Genomic DNA, 27,490 nt, shown 5'->3' on the forward strand with positions numbered 1-27,490 from the left:
TGCTTTGATAAAAGGTGTTCTTTGATTGCTTGGCACAAGTACATGTGTCTCCGCCCTCGGGGCCCGGCTATGCAGACACGGTTTATTTGACCGTTTGGCCCGATACATCATTTTCCTATCGGGACCCTATTTGGCATTTTTTGGCTTTTCCGAGGGTATAATCTTCCGGGGGGATGCCCTCCAGTGTTTGAGATTGATTGCAAAAGAAACCTTGAACATTTGTCTGGATCTTCCTTACGTAGCATATAAATGTTGCCTCGTTAAAAACCTTGACGGTAAAACCCTTCTTGGGAAGAGCTCTGGTTGTTTCGATCGGGTGCCTGCATGAGGGTTAGTATGAAATATAAAATGAAAAGGGACATGATTATACCTTAGCGTGGGATGCGCCAGCGATGTTCCGAGGTCTGATATGTCCATGTCGCTTGTAGTGAGGATGCGGTACGGTCCTTCACTATGTTTAATCGGGCTTAGCTGATGATGTAGTTTGCCTGCCCTTTGGTTCTTTCATGAGTGGAGATATTAGTGATGGTGCCACGTCGTGCACCGCGAACATTTCTCTTGCCGCGTGCTGTTCCCCGTAGACGGTTTTAATCCCGTCCTTTGTTGGGAATTTCATGATTTGGTGGAGGGTGGATGGCACTGCTCTCATGCAGTGTATCCACGGTCGTCCAAACAAGGCGTTGTACCTCATGTCTCCTTCGATCACACGAAATTTGACATTTTGGGTCGTGCCGGCCACGCTGACTGGGAGGGTGATTTCTCCTTTCGTTATTTCACTTCCCATGTTCAATCCGTTGAGGACTCGAGTGACGGGCACGATTTGGTCTAACAATCCGAGCTGATCTATTACCCTCGACCTGATAATGTTGGCCGAGCTACCTGGATCCACGAGTACACATTTTATTTTAAATGTATTCACAAAGAAAGAGATTACCAGTGCGTCATTATGAGGTTGAGACAAGGCCTCGGAGTCCTCTTCGCTGAGCGTGAGGGCATCCTCGGGTATGTACCCCTGAGTTCGCTTTTCTCTAGTGATGGATATTTTTGTCTTTCTCATCACTGGCTCTTCGGGATCGTCGACGCCTCCCAAGATCATGTGGATAACATGTTGTGTCTCGTTCGCTTCGTTCTTTTTGGCTGCCTCTCTTTCTCGGAACTGATTTTTTGCCCGGTCGCTTAAGAATTCTCGGAGGTGACCTTTATTGAGTAGCCTGGCTACTTCCTCTCGGAGTTGGTGGCAATCTTCGGTCCTATGACCGTGAGTGTTATGAAATTCACATACTAAGTTATGATTCCTTTGAGGAGGATCCGACTGTATAGGCCTGGGCCATCTGGTGTCTCTGATTTTGCTGATGGCGAAAACGATATCCGATACATCAACGTTGAAGTTGTATTCTGATAAGCGAGGTGCCCCTGTTGGCCCCGTGTTTCCATCGAATCCGATTCTGTAAATGTGTCACCGAGGATTCTGTCCTCGGTTGATCAATCAATCGTGGCGAGGTGGGTTGCGCCTCGGGGCATTCCTCCTGTCTTCGGTGTATGGCTGATATCATTCCTTATTTGTCTTTGGCTCCTTCGTCACAAGCCTACTCGGGTATACTGAGCCCGAGGGGGCTCCCAGCTGGTCATTCTCGACCCTGATCTTTGACTGATATCGGTTGTGGACGTCCGACCAGGTTACAGCAGGATACTCGATGAGATTCTCTTTCAGCTGCCTTGAAGCTACTAAGCTCCGCTCATTCAGGCCTTGAGTGAAGGACTGTATCGCCCAGTCGTCGGAGACCGGCGGTAGTTCCATTCCTTCGGTTTGGAAGTGAGATACGAACTCTCGCAGCATTTCATTCTCTCTCTGCATGATCTTGAACACGTCAGACTTCCTCGTTGCTACATTGACGGCGCCGGCATGTGCCTTTATGAAGGAGTCTGCCAGCATGGCAAATGAGTCTATGGAGTTGAGAGCTAGGTTGTGATACCACATCATGGCCCCCTTTGAGAGTGTTTCCCCGAACTTCTTCAGTAAGACGGACTCGATCTCGTCGTCTTTTAGGTCGTTGCCCTTCACTGCGCAGGTGTAGGCAGTAACGTGCTCATTAGGGTCTGAGGTCCCATTGTATTTTGGGTGTTCTGACATTCTGAACTTCTTTGGAATGTGTTTCGGAGCCTCATCCTCAGGGAACGGCCTTTGCACGAACTTCTTCGAATCTACACCTTTCAGGACCGAGGGTGCGCCCGGGATTTGGTCGACCCTGGAGTTGTAAGTATCGACCTTCTTGTCATTGGCTGCTAGCATTTCCTCTCCCGATTTGATCCTTTTGGTGAGGTCCTCGAGCATTTTTATGATGGCGGGATCGGTTATCGACCCATTATTGCTTGACCTCTCCGGTACCTGTTCGGCCAGGGGGGCTGTCTCCGGTGCTACCGTACTAGGAGTCTTCTGGTGACTTTGCAGCTGAGTAATAGCCAGCTGTTGTGCCTGCAACATTTCAAAAATAACGTGCAGGCTAACTTCACGTTCTTCCCGAGCTGGGGTTTTTTGGGCTTCCTGTTGGTCGACTTGGTGTATGCTTCTGTTAGTGTGGGAGCTTTTTTTTGACATGTCGAGCGTCACAGAAGATTCCGTCCACCGGAATCGGTCCTGGCGCATTCTCAAGATTTTATGGCGGCTCACCAACACCTGAAACAGCCACACCATTTTCTTCGTGGTTCTCAATACTGTTGTTTACTGAATCAGACATTTTAACCTGAAACCCAAGATCTTGGACAAGAAAAAGCGTGAAAGATAACTTGCGTTATGTGTTGAAACCAGCAAGAAAATAATCACTATTATTTTCAGCCCCACAGTGGGCGCCAAACTGTTTAACTGTAATAACAATTAAATTTGTTGATGAGACTCTAATAATACGTGATCTATTTTTATGCTAGTTGTTTAAGCAGATGATGCTAAGTGTATGAAGTCTAGAGACGAAATGCAAGCTAAAATAGAGTTACAATCAAATCGTTGAGCTGACCAATCAGGGTCTCGAACTGACCGATATGGGGCCTCGAGGTCGATTCATGGGCTCGAGCTCGAGCTATTAAGGGTAACTAAGGAAGGGCTAACAGTTGTAAAATAATCAGTGAAGGCTCTTTATGACCAATGATAAGCAATAAATGAAGAACAAGTGTGAAAGTAATAAATAAGAGCAACAATATCGAGAGAGTATGTTAGAGAGAAAAAAGAGAGAGTTCTTGTATATTTCATGTGAAGTAGTTGGAGTAACAGCCGCACTACAGAATAACAAAGATCCCCTTTACGTAGAAGGGGAATTCCTACACGGTATAAAATACATTAATTGTAAAGATATGGAGATGGGGCGGCTACACATGACACCCTGATTTGGGTTCAGAGTAGGCGGCTAGGCTTTGTCAGATTTAGCCGCGTGCCTTGGGAACTCCCCTTCTTTACCCTTGCCGCGATCAATAATGCCTCTAGGTCGGTCGTCGACGAGCCGCGAGGGAAGGAACTCGGTCACAGCTTTGCGGCCTCGAGGCTTCGAGATGATCTTCCGGAATGCCTTAATGACGGGAAATTGGACCATCTAATTTCACCGTGTACAATATCGACCAAAGTTGGTCGGTAAATGCTTCCGCTGAATTAATTTTAAATAAAATTTCTTTAACTTTTATAAAACATTTTAAAAATAATATAAATATTAAGATTTTAAAAATTGGGTCCATATTACCGACCAAAGTTGGTCGGCAATGTGAAAGTTTCTTTGACTAAGCAAGTCTGACCAGCTCGGTCAACTTGTTGACCACATTACCGACCAACTTTGTTCGTCTTTTTTTAAAATAAATGTAAAATATTTTTCTCCCAGTTTCCGTCCAACTTTGATCGCTTTTTTTGACCGACCAACGTTGGTCGGAAAATTTTTGTCGGTAATTACTGGATTTCTAGTAGTGTAACTCACGCATTGGCTGCTCTATTAGATCATTTAAAGTATATTAAATTTTGATTTAACTCTAAAGGTTGCAACGGTTAAAGATTATTTTTAATGGACATGTTCGTTACACGATAAGTGGAAAGGCGCAATTATTCTAAGAATGAACACAAATTAGTTTTATTTTTCTATTTGAATATTATTACTAAATAACATTTGAAAGGGTAAACAAGTCCATTAATTTTATCGGCATTTTTGTAATTCAACTTTAGACTTAAGAGCTTCCCACTTTTAATATAGTATAGATATAGATAGATGAGTATGATGTGCTTAATTCGAATGTGTCTCATCTTCTTCTTCCTGCAACTTCTAATAATGTAGGATTTGCTTAAAAATTTAATAGATGCGTAGGAACTGCAGTGCAACGCATCTCATGTCACGACCCGAATTTCTTACTGTCGGGACCGTGATGGCGCCTAACATTGTACTCGCTAGGCAAGCCAACGTCACCAATTATTTCATCTTTTCCCTCTTTATCTTTTAACAATTTACAAGTTAACATAAGTATATCAGCGGAATAAAAATGAACGAACAGAATTTAATAAGTTATCTTAATACAACTGCGAAACCGTAATAAGACTCCACCCCAGTACTGGTGTCACAATTTCACGGACCATTTACGAATACTACACATAATAGTCTGAACAAGGAAATACATATCTGTTTCGGAAATAGATAAAACAGAAAAGAAAAACAGGATAGAAGGGGACGCCAAGGCCTACAGACGCCTGCAGGACTACCTCGGGTCTCCACGGGACTAAAGGCAGCAACCTCGAACTACGGTCCGCCACTAGCTCCGTAATCTGCACAAGAAGTGCAGAGTGTTGTATCAGTACAACCGACCCCATGTACTGGTAAGTGCCGAGCCTAACCTCGGCGAAGTAGTGACGAGGCTACGGCTGGGCATAACAATATATATATATCTTGCAACAGTTTATAATAAACAGAAAAGAAGTACGGAATGAAAAATAACCGGAAATTGCATTAAAGGAACACAGGACCCAACCAATCTACTAATATTCAGCTATGACCAATCCATAGGGAATTTCAACACCTCAATAATATCTTCAACAGAAATAAATGCCAAAAACAACAACTGATGCGGCGTGCATCCCGATCCCTCAAAAAAAGCAATAACAATATCGATATTCCAATAATAACAGTATTAATATTCTCCCTTATTCCTCCTTGTTGCGGCGCAGCCCGATCCCACCTGTCCTCCCTTATTACTCCTCAACACATATCACTCTTATTCCTCCTGTTGCGGCGTGCAACCCGATCTCATCTGTCCACCCTTATTACTCCTTGTTGCGGCGTGCAACCCGATCCCACCAGACAATCACAATTCTCCCTTATTCCTCCTGTTGCAGCGTGCAACCCGATCCCAGCATATGTATATATCAACACCAATCACAAAGAATAAATACAAGGTGTTTCACAAGTTAACTCAATTTCAACAATTCTTGTACTTCAACTACACGATGGAATATCGCTACGATTATGAAACTTTACTCATGAAAACAAATCAGCGAGACCAACCAACGTGCACCATAAGGCACCAATGAATCCATATAAGCTAACGGGGTAATAAAATGAAGCTACGAAACCAATAATATCTCAACGGGAACATCAACAACTAACATGAAACAATTAAATAATTTAATAAAGAGAACAACAGTTAACATGAAGCAATTATACATGGAACATTTGTGATCAAGTAGCAAATAAGGCATGGAAGCAGTTTAAGCAGGTAGCAAATAAAACAAGAAATAGTATAATAGGAAATCGGGAAGGGAACAAACTAAAAAAGGAAGTTTGGTGGCGTATAGATACTCGTCACCACACCTATATGCCACACGCATGAGATTTCACTTAGCACATAAGACGGGGATTCCTATTCCCTCAAGTCATGGTTAAACCAAACACTTACCTCAAGCCAACGGATAATTCAACACTCGACCACCGCTTTACCTCTCGATTCCACCACCAATCCGCTTGTATCTAGTCATAATTTACTTAATAACATAAATAAATACTAATTAAACCAATTCTAATTCATGAATATGAATTTCCCAATGTTTTCCCCAAAAAGTCAAAACCCGTCCCCGGGCCCGCTTGGTCAAAACTCGAAGTTCGGACCAAAACCCGATTACACATTCACCCCCGAGCACGGATATGCAATTGGTTTGGAATCCGACCCCAAATTGAGGTCCAAATTCCCCAAATTCGAAATTCCTAAATTCTACCCAAGAGCACCCAATTTCCCATGCAAAACCCTAGATTTTGAGATGAAATCATGTAAAAAGATGAAATAGATTGAAGAAAATAAGTTAGAAATTGTGTACCTATGAATTGGGGAAGAACTCTCTTCAAGAAAATCGATTATGGGAGTTTAGGATTTGAAAATTTGAGAAGGGAAGTGAAAATCCCGTCCAAATGATGTTTTTATCAGCTGCAGATGTCGCAATTGTGACTGTTTGCGAAGCTCCCAATTGCGAGAAGGGCATCTCAAATGCGGACCTTCGCAATCTCTGCTGCCTTCGCATTTGCGACAATTATGTCGCATTTGCGACTTCTAGCCTTCCTGGACAACCTTCGCATTTACGAAGTAAATCTCGCATTTGGGAGAAAAGCTGGCCCTGATTTCTTCGCATTTGTGAAGCAAAAGCTCGCATTTGCGGCCACTGCTTACATCGCAATTGCGATGCCTGATCTCGCAATTGCGAGATCAGAGGCCTGCTACACAGCTGCAACATACCAGCAATCTCCCTAAGATCAAAATCACTTTGTGGCCTATCCAAAACTCACCCGAGCCCTCGGGGCTCTAAACCAAACATGCACGCTAGTCTAAAAATATCATACGGGCTTGCTTGTGCGATCAAATCATTAAAATAACATCAACAACTACGAATTCAGCCTCAAAACTCATGAATTTCACAAGATAGTTCAAATTTCTATTTTCTCAACCAAGGGTCCGATTTATACCAAATCAATTCTGATTCTTATCAAATTTCACAGATATGACGTAAATATTATATTAAGCCTGTACCGAGCTCCGGAACCAAAATACGGGCCCGATACCATCAAGATTTTATACCATTTCATTTCCAAAAGTCCTTATGCTTTCCAGCAAACAATTTTCTTTAAAATTCTTTTCTCGGGCTAGGGACCTCGGAATTCGATTCCGGGCGTAAGCCCAAGTTCCATATTTTGCTACGGACCCTACGGGACCGTCAAATCACGTGTCCGGGTCCGTTTACCAAAAATATTAACCGAAGTCAACTAAAATCATATTTTTAAACCAAAATCATTATTTCTCAAAAAATTTCACACAAAAGCTTTTCGGTATCGTGCCCGGACTGCGCACGCAAATCGATGAGAGATACAAGGAGGTTTTCAAGGCCTCAGAACACAGAAATGGATTCTAAAACAAAAGATGACCTTTTGAGTTATCACATCTCAACTGCCCGAACAAGTGGATCGAGTTTATTCAACATTCTTTTCTCTGGTGTGATGGTGCGGCCGTGAGAATCTAGTTCTTCTTATGTAGAGTTTAAACACCATACTGTTATCAGGAACTAAAATCTATAATACTGAAACTCTCAAGATATCAGTTCTTTCTGTTTGTAATCGCAAATATCATATTGAAAAATACCAACCATGCACAGGTGCCAAGTGAAACTCTAAGTTTTCTTAATGCAGTTTGAGCCATCAATGGAACGTGCAAAAACAAATCCGTCTTATTCAAAACTCAAAGAGGACATGGCCTCTTGTGTCCAAGAGGACCAAGAAAACAAAATCCAAAAAGAAAGAAAAAACAAACCAAAAAAGAACAAAATAGTTCTAACATTGCCTCCTAAATTTCATGCCAAAACTTGACTAGCCCAACTAGCTAGCATTTCAACTAAACTAAACTAATCAAAACCCATGATCATGTCGTTGCCAAAGCTCCCTATCATCCTTTCAAACTTGACCATCTTCTTCCTCTCTGGCTCTGTTGCCTTGTCATGCAGAGAAGCCGGTGACGATGATGGCAAGATGACTTGTTCACTTTGAGCATTGGCAATCCTCTTAAGCCTCTTCTCACTTATACCAAATGCAGCTGCAAATTCTGGCCCTCTCAAGCTCTGCATCAATGAGTTCTTACCCACCAAGAACTGCTGATGGTTTCTCCTTGCTGATGTCGTGAAACCAAAGAACTCAAACGGGCCATTTGTTGAAGCAATTTGGCAGAAGGGGAAGTACCTCGGCACCCAAAAAACGTCCCCTTCTCGTACTCTAGCGTTCATGGCTAAAGTCCCATTTGGATACACAATTTGGACTCTGCCAGTCCCTTTCAACACTATTCCATACTCTATTGCCGTTGGATTAACATGAGGTGCCATCATGGATCCCTACATTAACCAACAAACTTAGATAAACACATGTAACAAAGAAAAAAAACCCCACTATTACAATACATTTTGGACCATGTCAACTTAGATTTGTTGTCATAATAGGAGATTTGAGATTTTTTTTTAAATCAAAGTTCACCACCTGCCTTAGGCAAATTTACGATTTTTAAGCCATTGACTGTAATTCCGTGACTGTAATTTCCGAATTTTTATAATACATATTTTCATGTATGATGACCTTGAATAAAGAGAGGGTCCTAACCGGAGATAGATTGACAAGATAAACGCCATTTCGAGATGTCTGTAGAGGAGAATAATTAGACTCATCCAACTTCTTGCTCCATCCATAGTCGTTCTTGAAATCGGCTTTCCTGTTGTAGAGATTATACGCTGATGGAGCTTTATGATTCACTCTCTCGACAACATCTTCCCTGTTTAACAAAGTAAATAGAAATTTCCTCAATGACCATGTGTATTCCTCTTCCTTTGGGGTAGTTTCTTCCTCAAAATTCACAATCCTCTTCAAGTGAGCTAGTCTCTTGTGGGGTTCTTGGGCCAAGAATTTGGACCAAGTGTGTGTGATGAGAACCAGATAAATGCACGATCGGTCCGGAACATTGCCTTGCCAAGAACGTGCTTAATTCTGCTATCGAGACCTGGAGTTATACAATATTAATCTTGATTCAGTTTTTTTTTATTTTCCACTGACAAATGTAGCAAGAAAAGGTAATATACTTGAATACTTACATTAAGAGCAGTTGATAATGTGGTATGGTCGAATCCATCAAGAATGGATGTAGGATAATTTCCACCACCAATGAAGAAAGACTGCAAAATAGTTACATGAGTTACTACAAAAATTTTGGAAAAAAGGACTATAAAACGTAAGACAAGAAATGGATTAAATCACCAATTTTTGAGAAATTGGCTTACGGTACCTGGAAAGCATGCCATCCCATGGATTCTGAGGTAACATCAATACTGCAAATAATGTGAAGTCTCTGGTTTTCAACTCTATTCTCCAAATAGAAAGCTGATCCAGCAGGAATTGTGTACACATCTCCGGGCTTCAAACCCCTTTCTGCTAATTCATCCCCGTAGATGTGTCAAACTCTTGCTTCCCCTGTATTCATTTCATAGAAAATGAACATTCTAGCATACTAAGCAGAGGATACCTAAATACACTGACATTATATATATAAAAAAATGATGTTATTTTAACATATTGTAGCATGCTTGTTTTCCGGGCACTTTTTAAAAAAAATTACATGTAGTAATCTTTTATGTGATTTGGTAGTGTAAAAAGTCTGAAACACTGTAGAAGGTAAAGTCAAAAAATTAAGTTTACCATGGTGAACAAAGAGGAGAAGATTAGAATCAAGGTACTGAGGGATGAAGAGGCTATTGGGTTCCATAGAGATGAAACCAATATGCATTGGACTATGGAAAGATGTTCCTCTACGATATCCACCATTCACCAATTTCATGACCCCAGCATTAGTTTTCACTACATCATGTAAGTGACGCAGCAAAAACCATTTTTCTCCTTGAGTTCTTTGCTCACTTTCTTCCTCATCTCTTTCTCTCCAATGCCTGCCAACAGAGGCCACTAGTGCAGAGAAAAGTACCAGCACTAATAGCAGCAGACTCTTTCTCTTTCCCATATTTATCGTCTCGTAATAAAAAGACAAGTTTTTTTTAATCGTTTTTGGTTCACTGTTGACTGAGGTGCAGAGTGTGTAACTATTTATATAGAGGGAATGGTGAGATTTTAGGGGAGCTGTTGTCAACCGTGCAAGACTTCTTGGCTTTCTCGGTACACTAAACGTTGAGATCCTGAAAAATATATGGAGAACCGATGAAAAATTATTTTTGCTGAAGTTTTGTATACAGAACTAAATGATGTACCAAAGTTTCGATTTGATGACCACTTCAAAAGGCTACTCTAGCGCAATAAAAGAAAGGATTTATAATGACACTAATTTAATAAATTAACAAACATACTAATTTTATTACACATTTAGTTTTGGCTGAAACAAATGTTATAGAGTTGACCTATATTATAAAAAAAGCTTAGTTGTTGATCAGACTAATAGGTGACGCTGGTGCCGTGTCCTACCTTAGTTTTATATTCATTTTGTTAGCACAGTAAATGGATATGGCGAAAATAGCAGCTGCAGAAAGAGGCCTAATATTCTTATCACCGGAGCTCCGGCCACAGCGGAGACGAATACGGCGTCTGCCTTGGTGGAGGTGACGCAACTCCGCCATCAACGTCGGTGACTTTGCTAATGAGAACAACTTGACCACCGGCTGGGATGACACCTTCGGTTGCTTCTACATCAACAAAGACCTCGTAAGTCTTAAATATCTTTCCTATTGCCAGCAGGTCAAACATATGTACTCTTTTAGGTAAACTTCTGTACTAATTTAGGAGGAACAATAGGAGACCTATATATATATATATATATATATATATATATATATATATATATATAATTGAGGGACATCTAAGAGGTTATGTGGCATTCTCTAAAGCCAGAATATAAATTTATCTTTTCCCTCAATTTTTTGTTATTTTCTCCTTATTTTGACTTATGTGGTATTTCTAGAAAGCCCAAAAACCATCTCTGTTTGGTCCACACTAAAGACCGAAAAGTCACGTCTATTACACAAAAATTTAAAGAAGTTTTTTCCTCTTATTCCTTCTAACTAATTCAATGTGTAAACCGTTTCCCCTATTCAAAACCATTCCAAATGCCTCATAAATTAAGAACCGTTTCCATCGTGTTACAACTTTAAAAGCCTCACAAATTAGTCTATCGACTATCAATCCCATAAGCCTCCATCAGAAAAACAAGAAAAAAGTTTGCCAAAAAACTAAGGAAGAAGAGGAACTGTTGTGAAGATGATTTGGAAGCACATCCACATTTTCTCATTTTTCTTACATATTTGAATGTGGTATATCTACTCCGATTATTTTTTCCTTTTCGGTTTGATTCTTGATAAATTTTATGGATGGAAGCTTTAGTTTGAAAGTGAATTAAGGAAGAAGATGTTGTGAGCTTTAGAGACAGAATTTCTGGAAAATGAATTTCATCTTCTTCATTGCATTGTATCTAACTATGTACAATTACAGTGTACTTATACATGCTACTCTATTGATTTCTAACAACTCCAACTGCCTACCCACCTATATAGATTATAACGACTTAATATTAGGTGGAACCCATAGCCACAACTTGCTTTCCAACTAACTCATCTTCAACACTCCCCCTCAGGTTGATGGCTTGAACAGGTTCTTCACTCCTAAACTTCTCAGCAGATAGTCATGTTGTAGCTTGCCCACGCTCTTAGTCAGGAGATCAGCTAATTGCACTTTTGTAGATATGTGTTCCGTCTCCATTGCTCCTTGTAATATTCTTTCCCCCACAAAGTGCCAATCTATGTCTATATGTTTTGTTCTTTCGTGAAAGATTGGGTTGGCTGCAATATGAATTGCAGCTTTACTATCACAGAATAGCTCAACAGGTAGTTCAATCTTCACCCCAAGCTCTCCAAAAAGTCCTATTAGCCAAGTTACTTCAGCATCACATGCAGCTATGCTTCTGAATTATGCTTCTCCTGAGCTCCTAGAAACTGTCTCTTGTTTCTTGGACTTCCATGATATCAATGCATCTCAAAACTTTACTAAATAGCTAGTGACTGATCTTCTGGTTTGCAGGCATGCTCCTAAGTATGAGTCATAGTAGGCTCTAAGTTTGTTTGTGCTATTAGCAGGCAGTAGGAGACCTAACCCAGGCGCAGCTTGATGTATCTTACCACCCTAAGGGTTGCTTCCATATGTGATACCTTTGGATAGTGCATAAATTAGCTAAGGACTTGCACTGCAAAGTCAAGGTCAGGTCTGGTCATGGTGAGGTACAGCAACCTGCCTACTAGTCTTTGATAGCTGCTATGATCTTTCAAAACATCATATACTGCATTAGTTTTCATCCAGCTGTCATAGTCTGTTGATGTTAGTTTTTGGTTCATTTCAAGAAGAGTGCCAGCATGCCTTGCTCCACTTAGGCCAGATTCAGAAATCAGCTCCATAGCATACTTTCTCTGATTCATTACTATCTCTTTTTTGGACCTGGCAAATTCAATGCCTGGAAAGAACTTCAACTCCCCAAGGTCCTTCATTTTGAATCTAGTCTGTAGGTCATCTCTTGTTTGGTTTAGTTGACTAGGATTGTTGCTTGTAGTGATCAGATCATCTATATAGACTAAGATTACAACTATGTGTCACTTTGCTTTTCTGGTGAAGAGAGAATAGTCAAAGTAACTCTGCTGGAATTTCATCTCCACTAGAGCTTCTGTTAACTTCATACTCCACTGTCTTGGGGCCTATTTAAGGCCATACAGTGACTTTTGGAGTTTGCAGACCTTCTGAGTTTCCCCTCTGTCAGCAAAAGCCTTCAGGAATATGCATATACACTTCCTCAATAAGATTACTATTGAGGAATGCATTGTGTACATCTATTTGGTAAATCTGCCAATTCAGAGAGGCAGTTAGAGCTATAACAGAATCACAGTGACCATCTTTACCACTGGGGAGAAGGTCTCAGTGTAGTCAAGTCCTTCTTTCTAGTTGTACCCTTTGGCCACCAACCTAGCCTTATACCTTTCAACCTCACCCGAAGCCCTATAATTGATCTTAAAAATCCGCTTGCACCCAATAGGAGACTTGTCAGGAGGCAAGTTTACAATGGTCCAGGTGGTTTTGTCTTCAAGAGCTGCTACTTCCTGCTTCATGGCATGCACCCAATTGGGATCTGAGACAGCCTCTTTGAAGGACTTAGGTTCAGGAATGGCTGAGTGAAGTGCCAGTAGATGCTGATAAGGTGTTGTCAATTTAGAGTAGGTTACATAGGATGAAATAGGATATGGATAGGTGTGAGTTGCTGGTTTAGTAACATAATCTTGCAACTAAACAGGAGGTCTGCTTGGTCTACTAGACCTCCTGAGCTCTTGAGTTGTATCAGAATTGAGTGGTTGTGAGATATGCGTTGTATTAGGCAGAGTTGGATTTGCTTCAGTAGGAGATACCTCCTCATGAACTGCAGTAGAGGAAGGAGGTGAGTTGATTGATAAGTAGGGATTTTGACTACTTATTTGCACTATTTTACTTTTGTTTTAGCTCAAAATTGCTTAAAGGTATTCCCTAAAACTAATGAAATGTGCTTGCTTGCAGGAGTGTTAGAATATGAGCTAAAGATATGAAATTCAGCTCAAGAAGGAGTAATTTTTTATAAGGACAAAAACCAGGCTAAAAGGGCACTGTGCGGACCGCACAATATTGAGTGCGGCCGCAAAACATTAAGAAAGCCTCTAACTAGACATGCTCTGCGAAGTGCAGACTCGTGCGGCCGCAGAAGACAAAGTTCGGAGAGATGGGATTTTAAAGTCAAGAAGAAATGAAGACCGCGCCATTTATTTGCGGTCGCATAATAAAGAGCGCGACCACACTCAGAAATGTGCAGTCCACAGAAGTCCCACGATGCAAAAGCCCAAGGTCATGAAGTGCGGACCGCACTATAATTGTGCGGCCGCAGAAGCAAGAGTGCGGCCGCACTCATAAATGTGCAGTCCGCTGAAGTTGAAGGAGTGCGGCCGCAGCCCAGAATTGTGCAGCCGCAAAACTGGAACCTATCAAGCCATGTCCCAATGTGCGGACCGCACACATAATTATGCGGCCGCACAACCTCCGCAGGGGCAATTTTGTAAGATATTTTCATCTTTGTATAAATAGAACTTTTTGTTACTTTTAGGTTAAGTTTTGTAAGTAGAGAGCACCTGAGCTCTTTTTCTTTACTGTATTGGGTAACATTGTATTAGTTTAGCATTTTAACATTAGATTTTCTTTCCTTAATCATCTATTATGGATTTTATCTTAGTTTCTTTTTTAATTTCTTCATTTCTCATGAGTAGCTAAATTTTTCGCTAGGGTTGTGACCCAACCCTAGTGTGGGTACTTAATGGGTGTTTGATTTAGGGTTTGTTTGTGATTGGGTTAGTGATATTTAGCCTAGTTCTTGCATGAATTCAAGAATTAATGGTTACAAACATTAATTCATGCCTATTTGACTTGTCTATGCTTGAGAAAGAGAGACTAAGTTTAGGAAAACTTGGCTAACAAGGAATTGGGGTGAACTCAGAAATTGATAGCCCCAATTAAAGGGTTCAATCTAGAGAAAGTAAGACCCGACTTGAGCATTTATCACTTGTGTTGTGTAATACCCATTTGGACTTGAGAAAGCCAAATTGGAAAAAATCACTCTAACTACCGAGAGCTATTGAGTGGGTAATTGTGTGTGATTGCTATATTACAACCCCGAACAATCAAGCTTGCCCTAGAGTTTACAACCCATTAGGTAACCACCTTGGTGGAAGTCACGACCCTAGATCTTTTATCAACTTAAAAAACAACAACACCAAAAATATTGTCTCTTAGCTGTACAATTACAATCAATAGCTTAAAAGTCGAAGCAGAAACACCAACCAAATATGTGGAAGTGCAATCTTGGGCACATCATACAGTCACACTAGGTGTATACCTAATCTTAGATCTAACTCCCTATGGATACGACCCCAACTTGTGTTGGGTTTTTATTATTGCTTCGATTGCCTCACAACCTATATTTGTGGTGTGAGTTTGGGCGACATCAATTTTTTGGCGCCGTTGCCTAGGAGTTAAACGAATTTAGCTATACATCTAGGTCTTTATGTGATTTGTCTTCTTTTACTTCTGAGTCACTAACTTTGTTTTTGAATTGATTATAGGGACGAAAATGGCTCTCAACAGCGAGCCCATCGGGAATTTGCCAATGGGGGAGGACGTAGATGATGACCAAGTTGATGAGGTTCCTCTTGAACCTCAAGCAAATAGGCGAGGCCGACCGCATCATGATAATGTTCCCGTCTCTCTCCCACCTCCACCAAGAGAGGAAGCACGCCGGGTGTTGCCAAACAAGGGTTATGCGAGTGCTAAAGTCCCACCCGCATTAGGGCGAGCAACTTCCAAATCACCAATGTGATGCATACGCTACTTGAGCAACGCGGATTCTTCAACAGGGCTCCGAGTCAAAATGCTTACAAGCATCTCAAACGGTTCGTCGATACTTTTTGGGGGAGCAAGAAAACCAATGTTTTCGAGGATGCGCTGCGGTTGAGGCTATTTCCCTTTTCTCTACGGGGAAAGGCATTGGACTGGTTAGAGAGATTGCCCAATCATTCCATCCATACATGGGATGAGTTGGCGGAAAGATTCATTGCCAAATTCTTCTCTTCGGGACATATGACTACACTTCAGGATGAGATTCTTGCGTTCAGGCAAGAACCCAATGAGCCATTGCATGAGATTTGGGAAAGATATTGTACCATGGTTAAAGAGTGCCCGAATAATGATATGACCGAGGCCATGATCCAACAAACCTTCTACAGGGGGATCAACACAACAAATCAATGCGTGTAAGTCAACTCTCCGGTGGGAACTTCATGAGCACGCCCTATGCCAAAGCTTGTGAAAGTTTGGATGAGATGGCGGATACCTCATCGGTATGGCAAAGTAGAGCCAATGTTCCTCAAGGTGACCCAAATGTCATTCACCTACACAAGGAACTACATGATCATGGGAAAGCTATTGCTGAGTTGACAACCATAATGAATCAATTGGCCAAAGCTCAACTTTAACAAGTTCAAGGGACGGAACAAGTGAATGTGATGGAAGGTGTGAATATGATGATGAACAAGAGACAGCAAAAAGGTTAACATATGCAAAGCCATCCAAAAAAATTCATGCAAGATGATAGTGGGTATGACCATGGCGATTCGTTCAATGAGCAAGAAGAAGAAGTGCAATATGTCAACAATTATCAAGGTCAAAAAACAATGCTCAAGGACAAACTCAACAATAAAGGCGGTCACAAGGAAATCAAGCAAATTGGAACAACCAAGGCCACCAAGGCAATTGAAGTGGTGGTAACACTAATAAAGGAAATTGGAATAATCAAGGTAACCAAGGAAATTGGGGAGGAAATAATCAAGGCAATTGGGGTGGCAACAATCAAAGCAATTGGCGAGGCAACAACCAAGGGGGTTGGAACAATAATAACCAAGGGAATCGGGGGTCGGGTTTTCAAAGGCCCCCATTGTTTCAACAACCAAGCAACCCACCTCTATATCCTTCCCAAGTTCTGAGTTCTTCTACCAATGAAATGGGCAGAATAGAGAACATGTTTAAACAACTAATGGAGAAGAACGCTGAATCTGATGCTCAATTAGCCTCTCACAACACTTCTATTCATAATTTGGAAGTTCAATTGGGCCAAATCTTGCAATCTTTGAACACTCTTCCTAAGGGGGAACTACCTAGTGATACGGTGGTGAACCCAAAGGGTGGGCACAACACGGGACATGCTATGGCTGTGATTACAAGAAGTGGAAAAGGTGGGGAGGCAACCACCTCAAATCAAAGAAGAATTTTGGATGATGATGTGTTGGTGCAAGAAGATGAGACTCCAAGTAATTTGGTTCAAGCTAATGAAGAAGTGAGAATTAACATTGATAATGTGGAGGATACACAAGAAGAAGTGAACCCGTCTAGGGAACACGTAATTGACATGCCGGAACTGGTAGTGCCGAAGGCTAAGGCACTCATGCCAAGGCCTCCTCCTACATACCCTCAAAGGCTTGCAAAGCAAAATAGCAAGAACCAATTTAAAAAGTTTATTGACGTGATGAAGAGTTTGTCTATCAACGTACCGTTGGTTGAGGCTTTAGAGAAAATGCCAGGCCATGCAAAGTTCATGAAGGACTTGGTGACCAGGAAAAGATCGATGAATTGTGAGACTATCAAGATGACACATCAAGTGAGTGCTATTGTGCACTCAATGGCTCCTAAATTGGAAGATCCGGGTGCTTTCACAATACCTTGCACTATAGGGAACGCCAATTTTGCCAAAGCTCTATGTGATCTAGGGGTGAGTATCAACTTGATGCCCTATTTGATGTTCAAAACATTGGGAATTGGGCAACCAAGACCCACATACATGAGGTTACAAATGGCGGATCATACAATAAAGAGGACATTGGGTATTATTGATGATGTGTTAGTTCGTGTTGACAAGTTCATCCTCCCATCGGACTTTGTGATTCTTGATTGTGATGTGGACTATGAGGTGCCTATTATTTTGGGTAGACCTTTCCTTGCTATGGGGAATGCTCTTATTGATGTGGAAATCGGTGAGCTCACATTCCGGATGGGTGATGAAAAGGTGGTCTTCCATGTGTGCAAATCTATGAGGCAACAGAATAGCAATGAAGTTTGTTTGTTCATGGATTTGGTGACCGATGTGATTGTTGATGATGTTAGTGCCACAATGAATGTTGAGGACAAATTGGAAGCCGTTTTGCTTAACCTTGATGATGATGAGGAGAATAATGGTTATGTGGAATGTTTGAATGCATTGCAAGGAATGGGGTCGTACACTTATGATCCCAAAAAGTTATCCTTGATCTTGAGAACTGGAAGACTCCTCTAACAAAGCCCTTAATCAAGGAGCCTCCCATGTTGGAGCTAAAGCAATTGCCTCCACATCTCAGGTATGAATTCCTTAGCCCTTCTTCAACTTTACCGGTTATTCTTTCCTCTTCTTTGACTAACATACAGGTATAGTCCACATTGGAGGTGCTAAAGAGGAGGAAAAGAGTAATTGGATGGACATTGGCGGATATCCGAGGTATAAGCCCCACCTTTTGCATGCACAAGATTATTTTGGAGGAGGGTGCCAAACCCTCCGTTGAACATCAAAGGAGGCTAAATGAAGCAAAGTAAGAGGTGGTCAAGAAGGAGATCATAAAGTGGTTGGATGCGGGGGTTGTTTACCCCATTTTCGATAGTTCATGGACTTCGCCGATACAATGTGTCCCAAAGAAAGGGGGCATGATTGTGGTTACCAATGATAAGAACAAGTTGATTCCTACAAGAACGGTGACCGGGTGGAGAGTATGAATGGACTACAGCAAGCTCAATAAAGTTACAAGAAAGGATCATTTCCCAGTTCCCTTCCTTGATCAAATGCTAGATAGGTTCGCCGGTCATGCTTTTTGTTGTTTCCTTGATGGATATTTCGGCTACAACAAAATTCTTACTGCTCCGGAGGACCAAAATGAGACTACTTTAACATGTCCTTATGGTACTTTATCGTTCTGAAGAATGCCATTTGGGTTGTGTAATGCACCGGCGACTTTTCAACGGTGTATGATGGCTATTTTCACCGACATGGTGGAGGATATTCTTGAGGTCTTCATGGACGATTTTTCTATGGTTGGGAATTCTTTTGATGATTGCTTGAACAATTTAGATAACATCTTGGCTAGATATGAGGAGGCAAATTTGGTGTTGAATTGGGAGAAATGTCACTTCATGGTCGAGGAAGGCATAGTCGTCGGCCACAAAATTTCAAATCATGGTATTGAGGTCGACAAGGCCAAAATTGAGGTGATCTCAAAAATTCCTCCTCCTACATCCGTGAAGGGAGTGAGGAGCTTCTTGGGTCATGCGGGATTCTATCGCCGATTCATCAAGGATTTTTCAAGGTGGTAAACCCTTTGTGTAATCTTTTGGAGAAGGATGCCAAGTTCCATTTCAACGAAGATTGTATGAAGGCATTCGAATTGCTCATGTTTCAAGTTGACTACTACTCCTATTATCAACAATATTTTCCATCTGGTTTACTATGATAGCAAGACCATGAATGATGCCCAAGTCAACTACATAGTGACCGAAAAAGAGCTACTTGCTATTGTTTTTGACATGGAGAAGTTCCGCCCGTATTTGATGGTTACAAAGGTGATTGTTCACACCGACCATGCGGCGCTTCAGTACTTGATGAGAAGATGCTGTGGGTACTTCTATTGCAAGAGTTTGATCTAGAGATTCCAGACTGCAAGGGTAGTGAATATCAAGTGGCGGACCACTTTTCCCAATTGGAGGAGGAGGGGAGGCCACATGACGGCCTAGAGATCAATGATTCCTTCCCCGATGAGCAATCGCTAGCATTTTCAATGACCGAGATGCCATGGTTTACGGATTTAGCAAATTATCTTGTGAGCGGTATTGTACCGAATGAGTTCTCTTCAAACCAAAGGAAGAAGCTCAAACGGGATTGCCTTAACTATTATTGGGATAAGCCGTACGTCTTTTGGATTTGTACCGATGGTGTGATTCGACGATATGTGCCAGAGGAGGAACAAGTGGGTATTCTTGAGGCTTGCCACGCTTTATCATATGGTGGTCACCACGGTGGAGCTAGAACGGAAGCAAAAATGTTGAGTTGTGGATTCTATTGGCCTACTCTCTACAAGGATGCTAGTGATCTAGTCAAGCGTTGCGATGAATGGCAAAGGGCCGATGAGATTTCCAAGAAGAATGAGATGGCCCTCACCACTATCTTGGAAATTGACATCTTTGATATGTGGGGATTGATTTCATGGGACCGTTCGTGAGCTCTTGTGGGAACACTTACATTTTGGTAGCTGTGGACTATGTGTCAAAATGGGTTGAAGCTGTGGCTTTACCCAACAACAAAGCTCGAAGTGACGTGGCATTTTTGAAGAAGAACATCTTTACGAGATTTGGTACTCCTAGGGCCATTATTAGTGATGGGGGATCATATTTTTGCAACAAGGATTTTGATACCTTACTCACCAAGTATGGTGTCACTCATAAAGTCTCGACCCCCTACCATCCTCAAGCAAGTGGACAAGTTGAAGTCTCCAACCGGGAGATCAAGAGTATTTTGTCAAAGACTGTGAATGCTAACTGGACGGATTGGTCAAGAAAACTTGATGATGCTCTTTGGGCTTATAAGCGGGCATACAAAACACTGATTGGGATGTCTCAATATCGATTGGTGTTTGGGAAGGCATGTCATCTTCCAGCGAAACTTGAGCATAAGGCCATGTGGGCTTTAAGGACGTTGAACCTTGAGTGGGATGTCACCGCAAACCTAAGAGTGGCACAATTGAATGAGCTAGATGAATTTCGGTATCATGCTTACACAAGCTCGTCCCTTTACAAAGAGAAGATGAAGTACCTCCATGACAAGTACATCAACAATAATGAGTTTAAAGAGGGTGATCTTGTGCTATTGTTCATTTTCCGGTTACGGATGTTTCCGAGCAAGTTCAAGTCAAAATGGAGTGGCCCATTTGAAGTGGTGAATGTAACCCCCTTTGGTGGTCTAGATTCGAAAAACAAGAATGATGAGTTGTTTAAAGTCAATGGGCACCGGGTTAAACATTATCTTGGCAAGCTTGATGATGCACACATTGTGGCGGTTCTTCATTTCAAATTATTGCTAATCTGCGTCGTGCCGCGACGTTAAATCAGGCACTTCTTGGGAGGCAACCCATGTGTCTTTTTCTTTTTTTTGCTCTTCTTCATTAGATAGGCTTTGTTTTGTGCTAACTAGTTATGAAGTGTATGCAGGAATGGGTGTGCGTTGCAGGGACTGTGCAAGAAAAAATGGCTAAGTGTCACAAAAGTGCGGACAACACTAGAATTATGCGGACCGCACAATCACTCTGCGGCCACACAATTCTATGTCTCGCACAACTGAAAGACCAAAAGTGCATTCTCTTTGAAGATTGGCCTGTCAAATTTCATTAACAATTTGCGGCCGCACACAAAATTTTGCAGTCCGCACAAATTCTGCGGCCGCACTCACTTTTGTGCGGACCGCAGAGCTTCTTTAAAGGTTCAGGTAATGAGTGCGGACCGCACTCAAAATTGTGTGGCCGCACTCAGCTTCATTTATGACCAACCGGGTTAACCTATAAATAGGACCCAAATGCACTATTCACACTTTACACACTCTGAGCTCTGGAACCCTCAGCAAACACAGTGCATATCCCATTAGTTTTAAATCTTCCCACATTTCATCAGTGTAGATTATTACTTGCATCCTTCATAATTGGTATGTTCATTACATCTTTAGATTTTTCAATTTCTTTTAGTTTTGTTTTAGTTCTTTTCTGTCAGGGTTATTTTTAAGCCTAAAATGTTAACTGATTAGTCATTTGTGTTTAGAATCATGTGGGTATTATCATATATGTTCATTGGGGCCTAGGTAGATCATTAATCATGTTTAATTGCAAATACCATTTCTCAACTGTGTGAAAATTTCAAACCACAGAACAACTAGCGCGTAAAATTCAAATTTGTCCGGTCGCACACACTTTTATGTGGTGTGCAGCTCTCTAACTTAGGGCATATGTGTGCACGAATTATGCGGACCACACTCAAAATCATGCGGTCCACACTGTTGAATGATCAAAGACCCAGCAGTCTGAACCTGGGGTTGTGCGGTCGCACTCAAAATTGTGCGATCCGCACAACAAGCTGTGCGGCCGCACTGTGAAATTGTGTGGTCCACACTTGGAAGTCTGCGGCCGCACTCACTTTTGTGCGGTCCGCACTGCCTCTTTTGTTGTCTGATTCCTGCAACTTTCATGCATCTGTTTACACTATTTTGAGCTCTAACTGATTCTTATTGCTATGAATTGCACAATGGTTAGATCACGTGGTAGAGGCTATACATCAAAAGGGAGGGCAGAACCCTCACGAGGCCGAGGCCGAGGCAAAAGTAACCTACCACTAGTCATACAGAGAGCCATAAGCAAGAAAGCAACCGCCAACAGAGTTCCTGAACCCTCCGAGTCCAGTGAGTCTCTTCCGTCTAGGGAAGCTTCTGAGGGTAATTCTGTGCAAGAACTGCCTGATACCCAATCTCAACCCAAGCAAGTCTCGAGTAGATTCCACTTGGGAGATGAATCCTCTTCCGTTTCTAGTTCTTCTGAGGGTTCGCAAGAGGGTAGCCAAGATTTTGAGCCCTCTTCCTCACATACCCCGACTGCACCAATCAATGTCGATGATGATGATGATGTCCCGGATGATGGTAGAGGGGGCGACACTACAGTGGGAGGTCTAGAGAGGTCTTAGAAGAAGGAGTTATGTGAGGATCAATTTGTGAGCCTGACTACCTTTACCATATTCAGAGAGTGGTGGCCCCAGAGATTGCTCACACTTGAGCGACAGTTCCTAATGAAGGATTTGGACATTCACAATCCAAATTTTGTTAGACAGTTCCTGGAGCGAAAGGGATGGAAATAGTTCACTCAAAGTGTCATCGATGCAAATGAGCACTTGGTTAAAGAATTTTACGCCAATGTGGCTCACATATAGAAGGGTACCAAGATAAAAAAGGTGCGAAATCTGAAAATCCGATTCGACTCCTGCGCCTTGAACTCTTGTGTGGGATTTGAAGAAGTAGAGGCAGCCCAGTATTCGGAAAAGATTTCTATGGGTGATGCATCTTGCCCGTGGTTAGCTGAGATTTTGGCTGCTCGAGGACCACCACCCCTATAGTTCACAACAGGGGTTCCCATAGTCCGGGCCACCCTAAATTTTGAGTCCAAAGTATGGCAGACCTTCGCGTGCATCCGTATTGATCCGTGCTTAAATGAGAACAACCTCCCACTTCCCCGAGCAGTCCCGGTGGCTTTGATTATGGCTGGGTACCCGATTAATGTTGGTGCCATAATGTCAACCAACATCACATTAGATGTCAAGAAAGGTAAAAGATCCTACCCTTACCATAACTTCCTCACAGAGTATTTCAAGGATCAAAAGGTGGAGCCGAGGACATTTGATACAACAGTGAAGGCCAAGAAGCCTTTCTCATGGTACCACCTGCAGGGTGCTGACAACCTAGAGTTCAAGGGTAAGGAAACTACCTCTGTTGGCTAGTTTTAGGAGCCAATAGTAGTAGTTACTGATTCAGCTGTTGAGCCTTCCACAAACGCCATGCCTTCCACAGCAGCCGATCCTTCCACCGGGATATCAGACATGGCACCACCTTCTTCTTCTAGACTATCAGCTTCATTATCAATGCCGTTATCAGTGCCAGCCACATCCACTTATGTAACGACCCGACTGGTCATTTTGAGTATTTGCACTTCGCTTGGTGATTTAGAGCCAAACTCTATGTTTTGAAGCCTTTAGAGCCTCATTCTAGCCTTCCTTTATTTGCGTGCGATGTCTGGGTATTGACCCGGGAGGCTTATATGCAAGAAAAACAAGAATTTCTGCCTAAAGAGTTAATTTTAGTTTATTTCAGTCAACGTTTTGAGTAAATGGATGTAGACCCGAGTTTTGACGGTCCCGGTGGGTCCGTATTAAAATATGGGATATGGGCGTATGCCCGGAATCGAATTCCGAGGTCCCTAGCTCGAGTTATGAATTTTTATTGAAAATTAAATGTCTGAAAAATCTAATATTTTTAAGAATTGATTGAATGTTTGGAATTGTTGATACCAGGTCCGTATTTTGGTTCCGGAGCCTGGTACAGGTACAATATAATATTTTTGACTTGTCTGTGAAATTTGGTGGGAAACAGAGTCGGTGTGACCTGATTTGGACGTCCGGTGGTAAAAATAGAGATTTCAAAGCTTTCTTGAAAATTTCATTTGATTTGGTGTCTAATTCGTAGTTCTAGATGTTATTTTGGCGATTTGATCGAGCGAGCTAGTTCGTATGATGTTTTTAGACTGGTGTGCACTTTTGGTTTGGAGTCCCGAGGGGCTTGGGTGTATTTTCGGATCATCGGTTGAGAGACTAGTAAAGTTCAGAAACTTGGGAGTTTGACTATGGTCAATATCAGGTTAAGACAGCCTCCTTTTCATTTTTTTGAGTGTGCGAGCAGGTCCTAGCGTGTTTTGTGATTGAAATTCATATATGGTTTGTGTTCGGGAGGTTCCGGATGAGTTTCGGGGTGGTTTCGGATCATTTCGGGGAAGTTTGGGTTTTGCTGGTTTCTGGTGTGACACTGTTCATTCACAATTGCGAACCTTTTATGGAAATTGCGAAAACACTGTTACCCCGCAATTTCCAACCATTTATGGCAATTGAGAAAACACTGTTCATTGGGAAATGCGAACTTTTGTTCGCAAATGCAACATCTGCAGCCTGTTAAGCGCTGAGAATTTCGAGTTTTGCTTCATTTTTCATCTTTTTGAACCCTAGCTTCGATGTGAGGCGATTTTGAGAGGGGATTTTCATACCAAAACATCGGGTAAGTATCTTTAGCCAATTTCCAACTATATTTCATGATTTTATTCAAGACTTAACACCAAATTCATGAGAAATCTATGGAAAAATTTGGGGATTTTGTCAAAGTTTTGAAAAATAAAAAATTGAGATTTGAGAGTCGAATATGACTCGAATTTGAAAATAAAACACATATTTGGACTCGTGAGGCTGTGGGTAGTCAAGACCTACCCTTGGACCCGGGTTTTGACCGGGCGGGTCCGGGGTTTGACTTTTGTTGACTTTTTAGAAATTGAATAAAAATCATAGCTTTATTAATTGAAATTGTTTTCTCTTGCATTGTGTGGTGTATTCAAGTCGTCATTCGCTAGACTGAGTCGAGCGGGGGCGAATTCATTGAGGAAAAGGCTAAATTGAGTGTTGGATTAGCCGAATTGAGGTAAGTGTTTTCCCTAGCTTTGTTGAGGGAATTTTTCCTCCTATTTGTCATTGTTTGCTACATGCGGGGGTGATACATATATGAGGTGACGAGTGTATATGTATGTGCCAGGGTTAATCATGCTCGGGGGGTGGATTATGTTATATTTGTGTTTGTAGAATTTTGTGACATTCTGCTTAATGCCTTGTTTGACTCTTAGATACTAAGGACATAATACTAAATGATAGATATCAAGACTTAGTTTGTTATAACTTGATCAAACTTGATGGAAATTGTAAGAATACATTGATGTGTCTAATTCGGTCATCTCTATGCAAAATCATTACTACATTACTACAATCGAATTTCTTGAGATGCTAGGCTCTATACTTGTGTTGTGGATCATTTATGAGATTCGTGGAAGTATTTGAATAATACGGTTCTTAAGGGTTGTTGAACCATTGTTGACTTGGAAAGTTGTGATTTGGAATGTGTTTGGAATATCCGTTTAAGCACTCTCCTTGATGTTATTTGTGCTTCTTGCCTTGTTTGTCATTGATACTCATATGCTTGGTAAGAAAGAGTGTAAAGCACGAAGGGTGATGCCGTGCCATTGCTTATGCATTATCATGTGTGGGAGAGTGTAAAGCACGGAGGGTGATGTCGTGTCATATTATTGAGAGTAAAAGCACGAAGGGTGATGTCGTGCCACATTATTGAGAGTAAAAGCACAAAGGTGATGCCGTGCCACACTATTGAGAGTAAAAGCACGAAGGGTGATGCCGTGCCATATCCTTTGAGAGTAAAAGCACAAAGGGTGATGCCTTGCCATTTCATTTATATTGTGCTTGTATGTTATTGTGAGGTCATGGCACGAAGGGTGTTTCCGTGTAGGTGAGGACGAGGGACATGCATTATGATGTGATATCTGTTTCTCGTGTATACGTTTATGCCCTTACCTTGAGTTGTTATTGTTGTATCTACATATTTTGTGTGACTTTTTGTTATTGTCTTGTACTTGACCTTTATCTCGATTGTCATTGCACTGTCCATGTCTTTTACTTTCTTAACCTACAATTACCATGTCTATTTCTCCTTTTATATTATATGTTGTATCTTTTCTGTTGCACTTCAGTATAAGCCTTCCACTATGCTAGCCATCCATGCCCTTACTTGTTAATTTATAAAGAACATCTGTTTTTCCTCTTAATTGTTAAATTTGTACTTACGCCTCCAACATGCTAGTGAATTAAAGTTGATATTTCCTGTTTTCCAAATGTCGTTGTTACTCACGTGCTTTCCGCTTAGTCCTTTACTGTGACCCACATGTGTGTCGTTGTCCACGGTTGCTACTTGCGTATTTCCTACTTAGAAGTTCCTATTATTGTGTTCCTATGATATAGTTGTTCCTGTTATACGATCACTTGGGAAAGATGAGTTGAACGCACGAAGGGTGTTGCCGTGCTAATTGAATTGTTACATAATTTCATTTATACATGGTGAGGATGAGATAAAAGCACGAAGGGTGTTGCCGTGCCATGTGATTTGACATTTTTACATTTTTGACATATATCTCGTACCAGGAAAGATTGTAAATATTCTATTGTGGTTATTTATAGTATTCATTGTCTGACTTGCCGGGTTGTATTTGATACTTTTATCCGTTATACTGTGAACTGCTTTACTGTTAATCTAATGTCCAGGTTATTTGAATAAGCATCTTTTTAACTAAAAGCCTTGTCACTACTTCGACGAGGTTAGACAAAATACTTAGCAGTAGATGGGGTCGGTTGTACTAATACTGCACTTCTGCACGTCCCGTGCAGATTTTGGAGGGGAGTTGCTGGTGATGTCGGGTGCTAATTCGGAAGATGTTCGTGCATTTGGATATAGCTTCCACTTGTTCTTGGTATATTAGGTTATTGCTAATATGTTTATGTGACCTTCAAATAGAACGTGTATTTATTTGTATTAGTTTTGAAATTCCAATTCTTAAAAGCTCCTGATTCGTACTACCTGGTCTTGGTAAATGCGTAAATGTTCAGTTATCTATTTTCTACTCTCTTATAATCTCAGTTGAGTCGTATTTTTCTGTTGGGTTGCTTACCTAGCGGGTTGAGTTAGGTTCCATCACGACTTGTGGTTTTTGGGTTCGTGACAAGGTGGTATCAGAGCACTAGGTTCGTATGTTCTATGAGTCATGAGTAAGTGTCTAGTAGAGTCCTGCGGATCGGTATGATGACGTCCATACCTATCTTCGGGAGGCTACAGGGCATTTAGGAAAAATTTCCCTTTCTTCTTTCCTTATCGTGCGGCCTTGTTTCAGCTTGAAACCTACGACTTTAACTCTTCCCGATCGCTCATATGTGATGTTGTGCGCTCAGTATTCGCTATGTGCTGACGATCGGTGATACTGAATATAGATTACGACGGGCTGTGGATGCTTGATCATCATCCCAATGTGTTGTCTAGCCTCTGAAGCAGATGTAGTGTTAAATCTTCTAGTCGTCAATTTATGGTGCGAGGCAGGTTTATAAGTCTGGTT

At 41.5% G+C, this 27,490-nt stretch overlaps 1 pseudogene; it reads right to left on the reverse strand.

Annotated features, from left to right (window-relative positions):
- Positions 1-7,695: 7,695 nt before the first annotated feature.
- LOC109236598 lies at positions 7,696-10,060 on the reverse strand (annotated as a pseudogene).
- Between the last annotated feature and the right edge of the window lie 17,430 nt (positions 10,061-27,490).

Source organism: Nicotiana attenuata, unplaced genomic scaffold (assembly GCF_001879085.1).
Source record: "Nicotiana attenuata strain UT unplaced genomic scaffold, NIATTr2, whole genome shotgun sequence".
In the NCBI taxonomy this organism is placed as follows: domain Eukaryota; kingdom Viridiplantae; phylum Streptophyta; class Magnoliopsida; order Solanales; family Solanaceae; genus Nicotiana; species Nicotiana attenuata.